This window comes from Canis lupus, chromosome 19 (assembly GCF_011100685.1).
Source record: "Canis lupus familiaris isolate Mischka breed German Shepherd chromosome 19, alternate assembly UU_Cfam_GSD_1.0, whole genome shotgun sequence".
Taxonomy (NCBI): Eukaryota; Metazoa; Chordata; class Mammalia; order Carnivora; family Canidae; genus Canis; species Canis lupus.
Window position 1 is genome coordinate 21,030,835 of NC_049240.1, and position 20,299 is coordinate 21,051,133.

General features: G+C 39.1%; 1 long non-coding RNA gene and 1 pseudogene across 2 annotated transcripts in view; one reads left to right on the plus strand and one right to left on the minus strand.

Annotated features, from left to right (window-relative positions):
* Positions 1-529: 529 nt before the first annotated feature.
* LOC119864420 lies at positions 530-10,799 on the minus strand (annotated as a pseudogene).
* A 999-nt stretch (positions 10,800-11,798) lies between these two features.
* LOC119877276 overlaps positions 11,799-20,299 on the plus strand; it is a 39,515-nt gene continuing 31,014 nt past the window's right edge. Inside the window, exon 1 of one of the 2 annotated variants that reach the window (XR_005373985.1) lies at positions 11,799-11,864. This is a non-coding gene — a long non-coding RNA (uncharacterized LOC119877276). The remainder of the gene's footprint in view (positions 11,865-20,299) is intronic. The other variant, XR_005373984.1, reaches the window with a different exon arrangement.

Here is a 20,299-nt window from a genome sequence, read left to right on the forward strand (position 1 = left end):
ATGAAACAGAGGATTTGAAAAATTAAGTAATTTGCTCACAATTACATACCTGAAGAGTAGGGATTTGAATGCAGTGAGTCCAAAGCTTGAAGCTCTTCTTTCCACCATGTTGAGCTGTCTTTAAGTGACAGAAAGGAAAGAAAGCCTTAGAAGGAAGAAAGCACAGGTTCTCTTTAGAGAGGCGACCAAGTTTGGAACATGTGGAACATGAGAGAAAGCAGTAGGAAATAAGATTGGGAATGTGTGCCAGATCTTTTGTATATTAGAAGGATCTTGAATACCAGGGTGAAAATGTTAATATGGTTAGTAGTGAGGACTCTATTTATTTATTTTTATTTTTTTTCATTAAAAAAACCCTTTATAGTCATTCCATGTTGGTTGGAAATCACAGAAGTTAGGCAGAAAAACAACCCAGGGGACATATAAATGGGACAGCATGGTGTTTCCCCAACAGGTCTCTGCTCTGCAGGTGGCAGGTGGGGGCTGAGGCAGGCCTGGGGTATCTACAGGTGAGCCTGGCTGCCAGGGCTCATCTGGCCTCCTTGTCCAGGGACTCTGAGTCCATCCACAACCTTGCATGCTCCTGCCGCTCCTTCCCAGGTGCATCCATCTCGGAGCCCTCCCGCGCCTTGTCATTGTGTAACGGCTCTTCAGAGGAGCCACAGCCCAGCCCCTCCTCGGAGTTGTGTCTTCCCTCCTGCTCCTTGTCTTCCATGCTCTCTCCTTTCTGGGATGTGGCCTCACCATTCACCGGGGCCGAGAGATCAGCATTCGCCTTGTCTTCTTCCCTCTCCATGGGAGCCTCCTCTCCAGCCAGCACCTCCTTAGCCTTCTCCATCTCGGCCCTTTCCTTCTCCACCCCAGCTCTGGTCATCTTCTGGGTGGCTTCAATCTTTGGTCCAGGACCCGAGATTTGAGCTGGGGTAGACCTCCGCAGCCTTCTCCATCACCTCCTTGTTGGCCCTGTAATGGCGGATCTTCTTCAATGTGGCCACCATATCCGTGTTCTTCTGCAGGATCTGTGAGGTCACCTGTAGGGTTCCTAGCACGTCTAGTGCGTTCAGACACCTCTTCATATCCAGAATGTCAACTTTCAGGGCGAGCCTGATCTCACTGTGCAGCTTCTGTAGCTTCTCATCCATGGAAGGTTCTTTCTTTTTCTCGACCTTCTGGTCAGGTGGGAATCCTTCTGACAGCTTCCAAGTTCGCTCCACCTTCGCGGGCCTGGCTCAGGGCCTCTCCTTGAGGCACCCTCTCTTCTCCTTCTGGCTGGGTCTCCTCGTAGGCTCTGTGCTTTGTCTTGCTGCCTTCTTTGCCTCTCTCTGCAGCTCAGCCTCAGGCCCCGAGTCGGAAGAGGCCTGTGGTCCGCGGCCCCGGAACCTTGAGGCCACTATTTCTGACGGGCTCATCCTCGTCCCCCAGCTCATCCCCGCTGCTGCTCCCGCTGGCCGGGGCCTCCGCCATCACGCTCGCGCCTCTGCTCCTTCTCTTCCTTTTCCTGTTCACGGAGCCTTCGCAGCTCCTCCGCCTGCTCCCTGTACCGCCTGGCTTCTAGCTGGCGCCACCTCTCCTCATCCCGGCGCTTCCACTGGCTGATGCGGTCGACCTCATTGCTGTCGCTGTCACTACTTGAGCTAGTCGGACCGCTCAGGCTTTGGCTTCCAATCCACGCGGTTTTGGAGGTGGCTTCTCAGCTGGCTTCATGCCCCGAGGAGGTTTTTTTACAGACACATCTGAGTCGGAGGAGGAGGAGGAGGAGGAGGAGAAGGAGGAGGATGCTGACCTGGCCACAGCCACTGGCTCACCCTTTGTCGGATTCTGCTTTGGAGTCAGAGTCGGAGGCTGAAGGTGCCTTCTTTTTCTTCCGTCCTGCAAGGGGGCCCCGCCGAGGTGCCTGGACCACAGCTTTCTTCTCGGGGGTGAAGTCCTGGTCACTGGTCTTCTCTGACTCAGATGAGCTTTCTGAGTCACACTGGCTTGATCCAGGTCACTGGAAGCCTTTCGAGTTCATTTTGAGACTGACATCTTCAGGGCTGCTGCCTTCCGCTTCAGGCCACTGTTATCCTGCTTTTGTCTGAGTCTGAGTCACCCTCCATCCTGTCACTGGCCGCTGTGGCAGTCACAGCTGTGACGGCCATGACTCCCCGGACCTCGTCGTCCTTGCTCCCACCTGCCGGGTCAGCTTCAGGGGCCTCACGATCAGAGGAACTCACCGGCAGAGGAGCACTGTAGCTGGCGCAGAGATTGTTCTGGATCTCCCACAGCCCCTCATTGAAGCCTTTCCTCTTGTTGGGTTTCCCGTACTTATCTTTACATTTGTCGTAAGGAAACAGGTCCTTGGGTCCCAGGATGGCTGTTTTGTGCGTACCAAAGAAGAAGATGGGGTACTCGTTGGGGGGGGGGGCTTCACAGCACCCTCGGTGATGTCATCGATCCAGGCCGGCCTGCGCAGGTAGCCCTTCACCTTGGCGAACAACAAGTTCCCGGGTTTTAAGGCATGGGCTTGCTGGTGGCGGGAGGCCCAGGCTGCAGGAAATGGTGGCAGGAGGCCAGTGAGGACTCCTTAAAGGTTTTAGAGCCACAGAGTCAAGAGATGCAAATAAGGAAGGATAATCTGTTAGGTTTGCCCAGGATGGACAGGAAAAGGGAAGACCCTCTCCCTCTTCTGTTATGGAACTTCAGTTAAAAATAATAAGGGTATAAACAAGGTGGAGGAAGGGAGGATCAGAGAGAGAGAACACAGAAAAATTTTGACTTGATGACTGCAGAATTTAAGAGATGAAGAAAGAAGAGTTGAAAACGACTCAGCAATTATCAACAGGAAAGTATGAAAGAGATGGAATTCCTAATACCTGCAAATCAGAGTAGGATCTCCTTTGGGGAAGAAAGTTGTTAAATTGGTTTAGGATAAGGTGAATTTATGGTTCAGATAAAGTAATAACAGCCAATAAAGCGCTGAGAATGAGTCTGAAGCTCCAGAAAGAAGCCTGGGATGGGAGTGTATATTTAGGGTCATCAGAGTGGAAGTGATGATTGAGGTTGGGAAGTGAATAGGATCTTGAGGAAAGATCCATACATGAGATGAACCTGGAAAATAAAGATGGTTAGGAGGCTGTTGGTTATTAAACTCTCTCAAACATAATAGAAACACTGTATCTGAATTATTAATCCTCATGTAGACTCTGCAAAGGCAAAACTTCTTCCATGCTTATGGATGTTAGCTATTTGCTAAAAGTACACACTCTAGAGTACATATCTCAACTGATAACTCTGCTTCATTATTCAGTCATCTTCTGAGCCTCATCTTTACTGCCTGCTTTAATAAAGATTTGTGATATCAAGCATAAATATGAATCCTCCTGAGAGTAAAGCATGTTTAATATATATATATATATATATATATATATATATATATAATGACTGAAGTTCATCAGAGATTATTTTACATGTTTTGACTTCCTATGTACCGACTTCAAAGCACCTTCAACTTGTTTCAACTTCTTGTTAGATTAAAAGCTTAAATATATATGTATGTGTGTGTGTATATATATATATATATACTTACAGCAATGAGCAAAGTATGTGGTAGAAATGATATAAAAGGAAACTTTAGAGAACCATGGTAAAATATCATAATAATAAAAATATAGTTTAGATAACTTTCTCTTTTATGTCCATTTTTTTCTTTTAAATGTGCTATTTTAAATATTAGGACTCGGTGACGTTAAGAAATACAACTTGATAGAAATATGTTAAACATAATTTAGAAGTGTTAATTTGTATTTATTTCTTTTTTAAATTTTTTTTTAATTTTATGATAGTCACACAGAGAGAGAAAGAGGCAGAGACATAGGCAGAGGGAGAAGCAGGCTCCATGCACCGGGAGCCCGACGTGGGATTCGATCCCGGGTCTCCAGGATCGCGCCCTGGGCCAAAGGCAGGCGCCAAACCACTGCGCCACCCAGGGACCCCTGTATTTAAAGAAAAATATTTGCTTTATATATTTATTTAGCATCTAAGCATTTATTGGGAGATCCTTAATTATTATTTTTTTCATTTTTAAAGATTTTATTTATTTATTCATGAGAGACAGAGAGAGAGAGAGGCAGAGACACAGGCAGAGGGAGAAGCAGACTCCATGCAGGGAGCTTGATGTGGGATTCAATCCTGGGTCTCCAGGATCATACCCCGGGCTGAAGGCGGCGCCAAACCACTGGGCCATCGGGGCTGCCCAGATCCTTAATTGTCCTATAGGGACATATGGGGTTCTGAGGCTTAAAACAACACTCACAATACAGATTCAGTGGAGGCTATTCTGGTCTGACGGTGTATAGCATCATGTTTCTGAAACCACACTAACTGTACCACAGCTTGTGCCTCTCCTCTAGTCTATTTTCTAGCCTCTTCTCCCAACCTTGGATTATTTGCTTGTCAGCTCAATTCCTTGCAACATCTCCTCCTTCTTCCATAATGAACATCTTTCTGAATAGTTTTTACATTTGGCTTTTGTTGTTGAAATCTAATTAAGAGTTACTGCTAGTTAAATATGAATTATAAAACAAAATTAATCTGGAATTAGTCTGTTAATGAGAAGTTCAGATTTGATCACATTATTTTTATTTACATTGAACTTTTCAAAATTATAACTATTCTTTGTCTTTAAAAATCATTAAAAAAAAAAAGAAAAAAGAATCATCAGGAGACACCACCTGGGTGGCTCAGCAGCTAAGCGTCTGCCTTTGGCTCAGGTCGTCATCCTGGAGATCCAGGATCGAGTCCCACATCAGGCTCCCTGCGTGGAGCCTGCTTCTGCCTCTGCCTATGTCTCCGCCTCTCTCTCTCTGTATGTCTCCTGAATAAATAAATAAAATCTTAAAAAAAATCAGTGGTTCTCAAAGAATGGTTCCAGACTAGCAGCATCAGCGTCACCAGGGAGCTAACTGGAATTACAAATTTTTAGGCCCCACTGTACACCTACTGAATGAAAAACTATGGGGTTGGAGCCTAGCAATCTGTAATTTAGAGCCATTTAAGTAATTCTCATGCATGCCAAAGACTGAAAACTATTGTTGTATAGGATTTCTATCATTGGGGAAGATGGAGGCATATGATCTAATCCCATATGGGCTGTTTAAATCAGGAGTCTCGATTTTATATATTAGAATCTCTTAATACTCATGGCGAGGTGTCTGGGTGGCTCAGTTTGTTAAGCGTCCAACTCTTGGTTTTGGCTTGGGTCATGATCTCATAGGTTGTGGGATGGAGCCCCACATCCAGCTTTGCATTTGGTGGGGAGTCCGCTTGAAGATACTTTTCCTTTGCCCCTCTCCCTGTTTTCATGTAGGTGCTCATGTTCACATTCAAATCTTTAAAAAATACTCATGGCAAGCTACATGATACACCAATTTAATCAGAGTCATTAAGATGTGCATTTTTTAAACATTCCAACTGTAATATCCAGGTTGGGTTGAGAGATGATTGCTTTAAGTCATCAGTAAATCTTCTAGCCAGTGCTACAGATAATAGAATTCTAGTATCCTTTCACTTTGTACTGTTTTAGATCTGACACATTTGCTCCATGTGCTCTAGGACTTGTTGGGAGATAAGCCTCATGACTCACTTCTTGTTGGGTATACCAAGAATGCAAGGCCATGACTACTCTTTACCCAGACCATTTCTTATGGTTTTATTCAGGGAACATCCTTGAGGAAGGAAATAATGTTTTCTCTATAGCTGTGTCATGAGTAATAGTCTTTTATTTTTGACCCACAAGTCTCATATCTTCTGTCAATATTTATGAAATAGTTTCAGGCAAATTTACTAGCTTGTAAGTAGAGTATGATCAAATCCTAGATCAGTAGTAATCCATACCAAGCTATTCTCAGTATTCTGGCCTATTCTATTAGATCTTGCTCTTTAGACCATAGCTGGGCATGGATTCCAAGTTTACTCCTATATTTCATTCTTGCCTATAGTGATTCTCCCTCTTGTTACCATTAGCTTCAGTCTACTCAGGATAGGGCTCTCCTAATGGCAACTTTACTCCAGAGACTTTCTGCCTGTCAATGTCTGCCTTGGGCTACAAACAAGGCCTCACTGAGCCTCAGAAGAGGACCAAAATTTATTGTGTTAAAGCATACAAATCTTCTTTGTATTAATACTAATATCCTACATACTTATAACATGTGAAAACTATCAGTGTACTTTCATGGAGATCGTCTTATATGATCTTTCTTCTTTCTTTCTTTCTTTCTTTCTTTCTTTCTTTCTTTCTTTCTTTCTTTCTTTCTTTCTTTCTTTCTTTCTTTCTTCTTAAGATTTTATTTATTCATGAGAGACACACAGAGAGAGAGGCAGAGACACAGGCAGAGGGAGAAGCAGGCTCCATGCAGAGAGCCAGTCACAGGACTTGATCTTTGGTGCAAAATGGTGGGTTTATTAAAGCAGGGGACAGGAGCCTTGGGCAGGAAGAGGGGCTGCCTCATGCCTGTGAGGGGTGGCTAATTATATACCTAGGAGTTTGGGGAAGGTAGGCAAAAGGGAGTTCCAAAAGGATTTTCATATGCTAAAGAGGACCTACCAGACACTGAATGCCTTGGCTTTGTCAAGTTAAAGATTGTTTTTTCCCCCCAGCTAGGCATTACCATGAACACTCCTGAGGAATGTCACAGGTATCCCACCCTGGGTGGTGGTTATTTGTGGGATAACAGCTGTAAACTAAAAAATTATAGCAAGTCGCATATGAGATATGAATAGTGTGGAATACAGAAGAAGTTAGTTTACAGTAAAATGCCTGGGTGATAAATAATGAAAAATGTCATTTAATTTATGGAACATTTTCTTTTCTTTTCTTTTCTTTTTTTTTTATGGAACATTTTCTTATCTCCTGTCTGAAGTTAAGAGTATAACTTGATCATTAGCTTTAAATAATTGAGTGAAATCACATAATATTATTTGTAAGGTTTTGGCCATCCATAATCATTCCCAGTTCAACTTCACTACATAGTTTTTTCATTCCATAGCTTAGATCTAGTCACTATCCATGTTTTCACTCAGGATTTTATAACGTAAAGAAAGAATTCCTTTAAATATTTTAGTTATAGGAATTGAGTAAAACCAGCTGACAGGGCAGCCTCGGTGGTGCAGTGGTTTAGCACCTGCCTGCAGCCTGGGGTGTGATCCTGGAGATCCATGAACAACTTATGTCTTCAAAAGAAACAGAAAAATACATCAACATTTAACCAAAACTAACTACTTAGAGTAGGACTTTTTCAAGTTAGATATCAGGACTCCCTTAGACTCTTCAGAATTATTGAAAATCACAGAGAACATCTATTCTTACATCTCTCAGTATTTATCACATTAGAAATTAAAACTGAGAAAATTTCAAATACAAATATAAAACAATAATACATTTCTTTGACAGAATGACCGTTTTATTCCATGTCATGTAGCCTCTAGAAAACCCTATTGTATGTACACTTATGAAAAAATGAGAATGAAAAACAAATAATATCTTAGCATTATTAAGAAAATATTCTTTTTTAAAGATTTATTTATTTATTCATGAGAGACACACACAGAGAGACAGAGAGAGAGAGAGGCAGAGACACAGGCAGAGGGAGAAGCAGGCTCCATGCAGGGAGCCTGATGTGGGACTCCATCCCGGGTCTCCAGGATCACAGCCTGGGCTGAAGGTGGCACCAAAATGCTGAGCCACCCAGGCTGCCCAGAAAATATTCTTAATGAAGTCTCTGATACGGTCTTGAGGACCCTCAGAGACCATATGTCTGTCTGTCAATGAAGCAGAAATCAAGATGTTTGGATCCCTAGTAGATATATAATCAAAATGCCATGGGGATACAGAGAAGGAGAGTAATTTGTATCCGTTACCATTAAAAATTATTATCACGCTCTTGATATTAATCTCCAACTGAGTCTAGATTACAATAAAAAGCAAATAGTTAAAATAAATAACAGTACTAGTTTTTGCCAAGTAATTCAGTTCATGAAATGAAGGTATTCCCCTGCCACCTGGTGGCAATGTATCCTAATTATAGGGATTGAAGAAGTTTTTAAATGGTGCATAATTACAGTGCATCTTCAGTGCAGATTCAGAACTGAATGTGGAATCTATTCATCAAACACTACAGAATTATACTTGGAACCTCTGAAACATGCCAACTTACAATAAACAGTCCCCTAATGCAATAAAAGCAACTACGTTAAAACCAACCATATTTTAAAGAACCAATAATTATGCAGAATTTTGCCACTATGTTGAATATAATAGGTACTCAGTATTTCAGGGTGGCAAAAAGAAGAGCTTTCTCGTTTTTCTCTAATGCATATTCTCAGTGCCTAGGGAAAAAAAGAAAAAGGCAGTAAGAGGTATCCGTAACCTGACCACCATCATATTTTGTGCACTCAGTCTAGGGGAGTTGAGAATATGCCCTAAAGATCAAGATAATGGCCTCACTGATTCACACTCCATTTGGGAATGTGTGTTGCTGCAGCAAAGTGAAGCTGTTTGGTACATGGATACCTGGCAAGAGAGAGAGATGGGAGTGTTGGAGGGCCAATAGAACGTTGAGCCTGATAAATACAATAGGTTGATACAGGTTTACATAAAGCTACTTTCCTCCCCCCCTCTTTATAGTCTAAAACATTGTTAATTGTATTGTATTTTTCAACAAGACCATAAAAATAGTTTTTATCCTTTTACTGGTTAGTCTTGAACTTTTGTGAATCAGTAACTCATGATTTTTGTAAACTTTTAACATTCTTCTCAATACTTGCAAGTATGATATAGCATAGTGCTGTGATCATCAACCTGAAGATACGTGCCTTTCCAAGATACTTAAGCGTGAATGGTTTTTAGACAGTAAAGTTCCTTATACTTTACTTCCATGTGTAGTTTTCCCCCAAAATTGATCTGCTTGGAAACAAGCCTGTATTCAGAAAAGCTCAAGTTCCAATTTGTAAAAGGTATACAAGGTCCTCGCTTATCTTATAACTTACTAAGGAATATTGCCTGAAGGATAAACCTCTCTGGATGCCTTAGAAAGGGGAAGCCTCCTGCAATGATTAATCATGCTACCATGAACCTATAGGACTTTGAGTCTTTCCAGAGTTCTATATATTTCTGTTAAGGATAGAGCCTGGGGTGGAAACTGGTACTTTTGGTAACTAAGAATGGTGAATTCAGATATGTGGTGTAGAAGGTAAGAAAATAATATTAATTTTAATTTAAACAACTTTGTTTCTTTTATCTCCTGACTTTTTAAAGAATTGATGGCTTCTGAGGAAGAGTCCATTGAGGAAAAAGTAGAAAGAACATCAGTAACAAATTTTAAGTGCTTAAAAATGGCCTTTTCTAATGGAAATCCTTTTCCACTCCTAATGTTATTCTCTAGTACCTGAAAGCACCGAAGAATAGCTAAAGGATATAGAGTAGGAAAACTTTTTAAAAATATATAATTTGATGTGCTCTGAAAATGTCAAAAAATTTTAAATATATTGGAAAAAACTCTGGATAAAACTTCAATGTGGTTTCTTTCAGATTTAATGTATATTGTTCACTAAAGTAATTAAAATTTGCTTTTTTAAGTCATGTCATGTAAGATTTATTCTAATTACCATAAATTCTCATTTTATAAAACAAGTTAAACATTCTCTCTGTTTTATTATTAAACTATAAAATTAGACACTCGCTGTTAGACCAATTGCCACTGGAAGAAGCTGACACCAGGACCTAGTAAGGGAGGGTACAGGGGAAAAACTACTCTGATCTCTCTCCCCACCCTTAGACCTGACGATTGAGCCTCTCATTGGCTAAACACAAGTAAGTCCTCCAAGAACATTGAATAGAGTGAAAAAGGGTGAAATGAGGATCCAGAAGATCTGGGAAATGTCCAAAAATTGAGAAAATGCATGACTCGGATAATTGTTTATCTTAGCTTTGGACCTTTAGAAAGTGGATCTGAAATCAAAGATTAAAGACTTGTTGAGTGGCAAGTCTCCATGGTGTTTCTGCACATCGGTGACAGCTTTTGTCCAAGATTATATTTTGAGAGATGTTTGTGTAGTAAATAGCCTCTAAAGATAGGGATAGTGTCAACTCTGGGAGGAATGTGCAGATTTTTTTTTCTGGCCAAGAAAATAAAAATAATATGCCTCCGTGGGAAAATAGTTAGACACGTTTCCTAGCAGTCCCTTTAAAATATTGGGAGTTTCCAAAGCTTATCTCAGCAGTAACACAGATATACTGTACACACAATACCCCCACATATCTTGGTGGGCAAGGAGAGCCAGCATAAACATAAAGTACATACTGCCTGCTGTGCTATGAGTAACAAAGTCCTTTATCTGACTTGTGTCTTCTCTCAGCACCTGTGAAACTGTGGCAGGCTCACTTGTTAGCTTACAATTGGGGGTGAAATCTCCAGCCTTTCACAGTTCTTGATAGGACACTTTATTTGGGAGGTACAAGCCTCAGGCAGTGAAGGTAAGGGAAAAGAAGGGAGGGAGGTATATATGTGTTGCTATACTGGTTACCATAGTGAACTGCAGAGAGACATTAGCATTCATAATTTACTCTGCATTTGGGACTTTCCCAGAAGTACTGAAAGGAGAACTTCACCTGCGAGTAGTCCATAAGAAAGAGAGAAAGGAGGGGGACATTTTCTCCTTGGCTCCCTCCCATCTGCTCTTCCCTTTGATCAAGGTTTACCTCCATAAAGATCTCCTCCATACTTCTTGGTTGCATCTTGGTGGCTATTCAGGAAACTAGGCCCCATAACTTGAAGTATGATGTTTCATCCAAAGATGAAAGTGGAGGATTGGTCTTGTTTAAGTAAAATGCTAACAAAGACAGTACAAGGAGGAGATGGACAAGAGAATTGCAGAAGGAGCATAAACTTTATATTTCAGTGTAATGAGTACAGGCACATTTGCGTGTCAAACAGTTCCTGATTTTTTGCTTTCCATAAAGTTGAATGGGAACCTAGCTAAGTTTCAGTTGATTATTAAAAAAAAAAAAAAAACAGCAACAACCCTTTGTACTAGATCATTACATACATAATTTTTTATTTGTTTTGAAACGAGGAGTTAAAGGAAATGGGTGCCAGTGTTCTAACAAAACCCCTTCTGCTTCTATCTACTTATATATTTGTGTTGGTTAATATACTTAGTATTTCTAATTATAAAAAGAAAAAATAGACATGAATCCATTCGTAATCTTGTTTATTTACAAATAGCTGAACTAATTGGGAAAAAATAGCCCCATTCAGCTTATTAATATCTATACTTTTTAATAAAATGTTTAAATTTAATGACTATTTAGTAAAATTTGTAATATATATTCTTTTAATTATGAATTAATAATAGTTGTAACAGTAACTCAAAAGCCAGAGGAACTTTAAATTATTTGATGTCTTTTGGTCATAAGAAAGAAAACAAATTGTAAATGCTTTTACATATTTTTGGTGTAGGAAAGTTTGGTAAATGATCAATAAAAGGCTTCCAACTATAAAATACAATATTATTAGGGAAAACATCTGTGGAAAGGAATTGTATGGTCAAGTAAAAAAGAGAATTATGTCAATTTTCATAGTTTAACAACAGTTTATTCATATATTTTATTTTTTTGTTTTTTTTAATCTTTTTTTTTAATTTTTATCAATTTATGATAGTCACACACAGAGAGAGAGAGAGGCAGAGACATAGGCAGAGGGAGAAGCAGGCTCCATGCACCGGGAGCCCGACGTGGGACTCGATCCCAGGTCTCCAGGATCGCGCCCTGGGCCAAAGGCAGGAGCCAAACCTCTGCGCCACCCAGGGATCCCTATTCATATATTTTAAAGGTGGGTATCACATATAGTATGTATATGATATATATAATACTATTTTTTTCATTTTTCATTAAAGCATAATTTACATGAATTAAAATTTATCCCTGTTAGTGTATAGTTTTGTGAGTTTTGGCAAAAGTAAAGACTCATATAACCACTTCACCATGGAAAGCAAGGTGTAGAATAGTTCCATCTAGTCAAATTCCCCCAGGTTCCTACCCATACCACCAGGCCCTGGAAACTACTGATCTGTTCTGCATCAGATAGTTTTGCCTTTTCCAAATTTCATTTAATACAATAATGTAATATGTAACCTTTTGAGTCTAGTTTCTTTCACTTAGCATAATAAATTTGAGATGTATCCATGTTTTTGTGTATATCCACAGTTCATTTCTTTTTAGTGCTGAATAGTATTCCATTGTATGGATGGACTACAGCTGGCTTATTCAGTCACCAGTTAAAGAACATTTAGGCTTAAAAAAATTTAGGTTGGTTTGAGTTTTTAGAGACTATGAATAAAGCTTCTATAAACATTTATCTATAATTTTTTGCCTAAACATGGTTTTTATTTCATTTGGGTAAATGCTGAGCAGTGGGATTGCTGGGCCATATTCTGAGTGCATATTTAACTTTATAAGAAACTGACAAACTGCTTTCCAAATTGACTGCATTATTTGCACTCCCACCAGCAATGTATGGAGGTCCAGTTACTCCATGTTCATGCCAGCGGCACTGAGTATTATCAGGATTTGCTGTTGTTATTCTTTGCATTCTGACATTTTATATAGTGATAGTTCAGGGTGGCTAGTTAGGTTGAACATCTGTTCACATGATTATTATCCATTTATACATTTTCTTCGGTGTGATGTCTGTTCTTTTGCCCATTAAAAAAATTGGTCATCTGTTTATCATTGAGTTTTCAGAACTTTTTGCATATTCTGGATTTAAATATTTTTATCAGATTATGATTTGTATTTCTAGGAAGCTCCCAATTGCTGCTAACGCTGGTGTGCTGTTGGGAGTAGCTCTGATCTAGCATTCTGCTTTTAACATCTGTAAAAACCACCTGGAGTGGGACTCAGTAGATTTGGGGTGGAACTGAGATTCTGCATTTCTAACCAGCTTCCAGAAGAGTCTAATGCTTCTGTGATCACATTTTGAGGGCATGAAGGCCTTAGCAAGATCACAGAAGGATTCCAAGAAAGGATTAAACTTCAGCTGATTTTGAAGGATTAGTAAGTTTTTCCAGAAATATAAGGAGTAGAGAAAAATGGAAGGTGAAGGAGGGAGAAAAGAGAAGAATAATTTTTCAGAAGAATTAATATAAACAAATATATAGAGGAATGAGCCATTTAAGGTTGAAGGAACAAAGCAATTAAAGATGTTAAGCGTAGGTGGTGAGACTGGAGAAGTAAGCCAGAATCATATTAGATAGGATATCTTTGGATTTTCTTTCCTGTGGGTGGGTGTGCATAGAAATATTTCAATCAGGAGAGTATGTGATTAGGTTGTCAGTGTGGAAATCTGTCTGTCTCTGGCAGCAGGATAAAGAAGTGATTTTAGAAGAGAGTGGAAAATTGATTATTGCAATGTGCAGTGAGAGATAAAGGGTGCTTGAATTAAAGCAGTTACAACTGGGTGGAAGAGGAGGAGCCAGATTAAGAGATGTAGAGTTAACATAGTCTTAGTAAAAATTGGATGTAGGGACGGTGGAGGAGGAGGAGGAGGAGGAGGAGGAGGAGATGGCAGCGGCAGCTGCGGCTAGAATGGCAACTGGGTTGAGACATTTACCAGTATAAGGAATGTGTGCAAGGACTAAGTTTTGTGCAGAAGATCATGAGGTTCAATAGATATGCATGTGACCGGAAGGCATTTAAAAAATACCGAAGTATAGTTGGCATACAATGTTATATTTGTTTCAGGTGCACAGGTAGTGATTGGACAATTCTGTATGTCATTCAGTGCTCACCAAGGTAGATATTATTAAAGTCTGTCACCATACAACATTATTACAATATTACTGTTATTTTTAAAATTTGAGTATAGTTGACACACAATATTACATTAATTTCAGGTGTACAGTGTAGGGATTTGACAAGCTTATGCATTATGCTATGTTCACTACAGGTGTAACTACCATCTATCACTATACATCCTATTACAGTATCATTGACTATATTCTTATGATGTGCCTTTTATTCCCATGACTTATTTATTCCATAACTGGAAGCCTGTATCTCCTGATCCTCTTCACTCATTTTGCCCAGTCTCTCATCCTCCTTCCCTCTGGCAACCATCATTGGTTGCCATACATTGTTCTGTATATTTCTGTTAGGTAGAAGCTAGACATGAGCAGAAGGAGGAATATCCTGAGGCAGAGTCCCAAGTCCTTGAAGGGGAACTATAGAGACATGAGCTGGAGGCAGGGACGGTGATAAGTAAGCTAGGCATTGAAAGCCCCAGGGACATGATATCCTGATCTTGTTGGCTTCCAAGACCTTGGGACTGACACATTAAGAGCCACAGGTGCAGAGCATGTCCTCTTCTTCTACCTCTGCCTCAGGGTAACCCCTAGATTATTATAATGCATTTTCTTTAATACTACATCCTCACCATTCCTCCCACCCCACCTTTGCAAATTCTGCTTTGACTGTTCTAGTACAAACTTTGTAAAGTCAAAAACTCCCCCTTCCAACCTGTAGGAGGGTTTTCTCAAATGATTGGAAGCAGCCTCCATTAGAGACCACCCTACTGTACATTCATAACTCCAATGAGCTCAGAGTGCTGTAAAAAATACCCAATCCCCAAACAATGTAGGGCCCGTCCACCTCTTGTAACCTGCCCCCCTCCCCTACCTTCAGAGTATGTTTTTGCTTCGTGCTTGCTATTTTCCTTCTGGCTGTCCTTATGCCAGTACAGATCACCATGTAAATCTGGTGGGGAATCCAAGAACCAAGACCTCTATTCACACAATTCATACTCTCCCACCTGTAACGTTTCTGGTCTGATGCTTTCAGTTTATTTATTCATTTGTTTTTTGTCTTTTTTTTTATATTCCACTTATGAATAAAATCATATAGTATTTATCTTTCTTCGTCTGACTTATTTTACTTACCATAATACCCTCTAGGTCCATCCATGTTGTCTCAAATGGCTTATCTCATCCTTTTTTATGATTTCATAGTATTTCTATGAGTGTGTATACACCACATCTTCTTTATTTATTTGTCTATTGATAGGTTGCTTCCATAAACACAAGAGTTATATGTATCGTTTTGAATTTGTGTTTTTTTTTTTTCCTTTGGGTAAATACCCAATAGTGAAATTATTGGGTCATATGGTATTTATATTTTTAATTTTTTGAGGAATGTCCATACTATTTTCCACAGTGGCTATACTGATTTACATTGCCAGCAGCAGTGTATGAAGGTTCTTTTTTCTTTATATCTTTGCCAAAACTTGTTGTCTTTTTTATTTTAGCCATTCTAACAGATGTAAGGTGATACCTCATTGTGGTTTTGGTTTGATTATTAGTGTTATTGACCCCCATTTCATCTGTATGTCTTCTTTGGAAAAATGTCTTTTCAGGTCCTCTGCCCAATTTTTCTTTTTTCTTTTTTTTTTTTTGGTACTGAGTTGTATAAGTTCTTTATATATATTTTGATATCATAAACAACATATATATAATATATATATATATAATTTCTTGTTTAAGTTCGATTTGCCAACATAAAGTATGCACCCAGGGCTCATCCTGTTGTGTCCTCCCCTGTGCAGTTCTTTATATATTTTGGATATTAACCTCTTATCGGGTATATTATTTGTAAGTATCTTTACCTATCTAATAGCTTGCTTTTTTGTTTTGTTGATTCTTTTGCTATCCAAAATCTTTTTATTGTGGTGTGCTCTCAATAGTTTATTTTTACTTTTGTTTCCCTTACCTGAGGAGGGTTGCTAAATATGTTGCCAAGGCTGATTTCTGAGAGATTGCTGCTTATAGTTTCTTTCAGGAGATTTATGATTTCAGGTCTCACATTTAGGTCTTTATACATTTTGAATTTATTTTTGTATTGGTGTAAGAAAGTGGTTGTTTAGTTGAGTTTTTGTTTTTTGTTTTTCTTTTCTTTTTTCTTTCTTTCTTTCTTTTTTTCTTTTTTTGGCATGTTGAGGTCCAGTTTTCCCAGCACTGTTTATGGAAGAGATGGGCTTTCCCCATTGTATATTTTTGCTTCCTTTGTCATAGATTAATTGACCATATAAATGTGAGTTTATTTCTGGGCCCTCTGTCTTGTTAAATTGATTCATGTGTCTGTTTTTGTGCCAGTAGCATATTGTTTTGATTATAGCTTTATGGTATACCTTGAAATTGTGATACATCCAGTTTTGTTCTTCTTTCTTAAGGTTGCTTTGGCTAACATCACTTGGCATCAGGGAAATAGAAATCAAAACCACAAAGAGATACCACATCACACCAGTCAGAATGGCTAAACTTAACCAGTCAGGAAATGACAGATGTTGGCAAGGATGCAGAGATGGGGGAAGCCTCGTACACTGTTGGTGGGAATGCAAACTGGTGCAGCCACTCTGAAAAACAGTATGAAGGATCCTAGAAAGTTGAAAATAGAGCTACCCTACAACCCAGCAATTGCACTACTAGGGATTTACCCCAAAGATACACAAGTCATGATCCAAAGGGGTGCTTGCACCTCAACATTTAGAGCAACAATATCCACAATAGTCAAACTATGGAAGGAGCCCAGATGTCCATCAACAGATGAATGGATAAAAAAAGATGTGATACACACACACACACACACACACACACACACACACACACAATGGACTACTACTCAGCCCTCAAAAAAAATCAAATCTTGCCATATGCAATGACATGGATAAAACTAGAGGATATTATGCTAAGTGAAATAAGTCAATCAGAGAGAGACAATTATATGATCTCACCCGTATGTGAAATTTAAGAAACAAAACAGAGGATCATAGGGGAGGAGAGGAAAAAATAAAACAAGATGAAATCAGAGAAGGAGACAAATCGTAAGAAACTCTTAATCATAGGAAACAAACTGAGGGTCCCTGGAGGGGGAGGGAAGTGGGCAGATGGGATAACTGGGTGATGGACATTAAGATGGGCATGTGATGTAATGAGCACTGGGTATTGTATAAGGCTCGTGAAACACTGACTTCTACCTCTGAAACCAATAATACATTATATGTTAATTGAATTTTTCTTTTATTATTTTTAAAATTTAATCAATTTGCCAACATATAGTATATATATTATTAATTTCAGATATAGTTTTCAATAATTCATTAGTGTGTATAACACCTAGTGCTCATCACGAGTGTGTGTGTGTGTGTATATATATATATATACACACACACACACTCTTCTTTATCCATTCATTTATCAAAGGATATCTCAGCTCCTTTCACAGTTTGGCTATTGTGGACAGTGCTACTATTAGCATTGGGGTGCACATGCCAGTTCATTTCACTACATCTGTATCTTCCCAGTAGTGCAATTGCTGGGTCATAGGTTAGCTCTATTTTTAACTTCTTGAGGAACCTCCTTTTCTAGAGTGACTGTAGCAACTTGCATTCCCAACAATAGTATAAGAGGGTTATCCTTTTTCCACATCCTTTCCAACATTTATTGTTTCCTGTCATGTTAGTTTTAGCCATTCTAACTGGTGTAAAGTAGTATCTCAATGTGGTTTTGATTTGTGTTTCCCTGATGGCAAGTGATGTGAAGCTTTTTTTTATGTGTGCTGGTATTGAATATGTCTTCTTTGGAGAAATGTCTATTTATGTCTTCTGCCCGTTTCTTGACTGGATTGTTTGTTTTTTTGGATTTTGAGTTTGGTAAGTACTTTATAGATTTTAGATACTAGCCCTTTATCTGATATATCATTTGCAAATATCTTTCCCCATTCTGTAGGTTTCCTTTTAGTTTTGTTTACTGTTTCCTTTGCTGTGCAGAAGCTTTTTGTCTTGGTGATGGCCCAATATTTCATTTTTGTGTTTTTTTCTTCTGATGTCTTTAGAGACATGACTTGCAGGAAGTTGCTGAGGCCAAGGTAAAAAGTTTGCTGCCTGTGTTCTCCTTTAGGATTTTGATGGATTCCTGTCTCCCATTGAAGTCTTTAATCCATTTTGAGTTTATCTTTGTGTATGGTATAAGACCATGATCTATTTTCTCCTGCATGGTGCTGTCTAATTTTCTCAACATCATTTATTGAAGAAATTTGTCTTTTTTCCAGTGGCTATTCTTTCCTGCTTTGTTGAAGATTAGTTGACCATAGAACTGAGGGTCCATTTCTGGGTTCTCTATTCTTTTCCATTGATTCATGTGTCTGTCTTTATGCTAGTACCATACTGTCTTAATGATCACTGCTTTGTAATATAGCTTGAAGTCAGGCATTGTGGTGGTCCCAGTTTTTTTTTTTTCCAACATTCTTCTGGATATTTGGGGTCTTTTCTGGTTCCATACAAATCTTAAGATTATTCCAACTCTGTGAGAAATGTCCATGGTATTTGGGTAAGGATTGCATTGGATGTGTAGGTGACTATGAGTAGCATAGACATTTTCACAATATTTATTCTTCCAATCCATGAGCATGGGATGTTTTTCTCTTTGTGTCTTCCTCGATTTCTTTCATGTGTTCTGTAGTTTTTAGAGCACAGATCATTTGCATCTTTGTTAGGTTTATTCCTAGGTATCTTCTGTTTTTTGGTGCAATTGGAAATAGGATTGATTCCTTAATTTTTCTTTCTTCAGTCTCATTGTTAGTGTATAGAAATACAGCTGATTTCTGTGCATTGATTTTGTATCCTGCCATGTTGCTGAATTGCTATATGAGTTCTAGCAATTTTGGCAGGGAGTCTTTCAGGTTTGCCACATACAGTATCATGTCATCTGAGAAGAGTGAGAGTTTGACTTCCTTTTTGCCAATTTGAATGCCGTTTATTCCCTTTTGTTGTCTGATTGTTGAGGCTAGGACTTCTAGTAACTATGTTGAATAACAGTGGTAAGAGTGGGCATCTCTGTCATGTTCCTGACCTTAGAAGAAAAGCTCTCAGTTTTTCCCCTTTGAAAATGATGTTTCCTATGAACTTTTGGTATATGGCTTTTATGATACTGAGGTATGTTCCTTCTATTCCTTTTTTTTAAGTTACTTTTTTTTTTAGATTTTATCTGTTTATTCATGAGAGACACAGAGATATAAAGAGGCAGAGACACAGTCAGAGGGAGAAGCAAGCTCCATGCAGGGAGCCCAATGTGGGACTCAATCCCCGGACTCCAGGGTCATGCCTGGAGCCGAAGGCAGGCACTTTATAACTGCTGAGCCGCCCAGGCATCCCTTGTTCCTTGTATTCCTACACTTTGAAGAGTTTTGACCAAGAAAGGATGCTATATTTTGTCAATTGCTTTTTCTGCATCAATTGAGAGGATCATATGGTTCTTGTCTTTTTTTTTTTAATTAATGTGATCTCTCACATTTATTGATTTGTGAATGTTGAACCACCCTTGCATCCCATGAATAAATCCCACTTTGTTGTGGTGAATAATGCTTTTAATGTACTGTTGGATCCTATTGGCTAGTATCATGGTGAGTATTTTGATATCCATGTTCATCAGGGATATTGGTCTGTAATTCTCCTTTTTGATGGGATCTTTGGTTTTGGGATGAAGGTAATGCTGGCCTCTTGGAACAAGTTTGGAAGCTTTCTTTCTATTTCTATGTTTTTTGATGGCTTCAGTAGAATAGGTATTATTTATTCTTTATGAGTTTTATAGAATTCCCCTGGGAAGCCATCTGGTCCTTGACTCTTGTTTCTTGGGAGGTTGTTGGTGACTGCTTCAATTTCCTTACTGGTTATTGGTCTGTTCAGGTTTTCTATTTCTTCATGTTTCAGTTTTGGTAGTTTATAAGTTTCCAAGAATATATCCCTTTCTTCCAGATGGCCTAATTTTTTGGCGTATAATTAGTTATAATACATTCTTTTTTTTTAAATTTTTATTTATTTATGATGGTCACACACAGAGAGAGAGAGAGAGAGAGAGGCAGAGACACAGGCAGAGGGAGAAGCAGGTTCCATGCACCGAGAGCCCGACGTGGGATTTGATCCTGGGTCTCCAGGATCGCGCCCTGGGCCAAAGGCAGGCGCTAAACCGCTGCGCCACCCAGGGATCCCTATAATACATTCTTAAAATAATTTGTATTTCCTTGGTGTTGGTCATGATCTCTCCTCTTTCATTCATGATTTTATTAATTTGGTCCTTTCTCTTTTCTTTTTGATAAGTCTGGCTAGGGTTTTATCTATCTTATTAATTCTTTCAAAAACCAGCTCCTAGTTTCATTGTTTTATAGTTCTGGTTTCTACTTCATTGATTTCTGCTGTAATTTTTATTATTTCTCTTTTGCTTG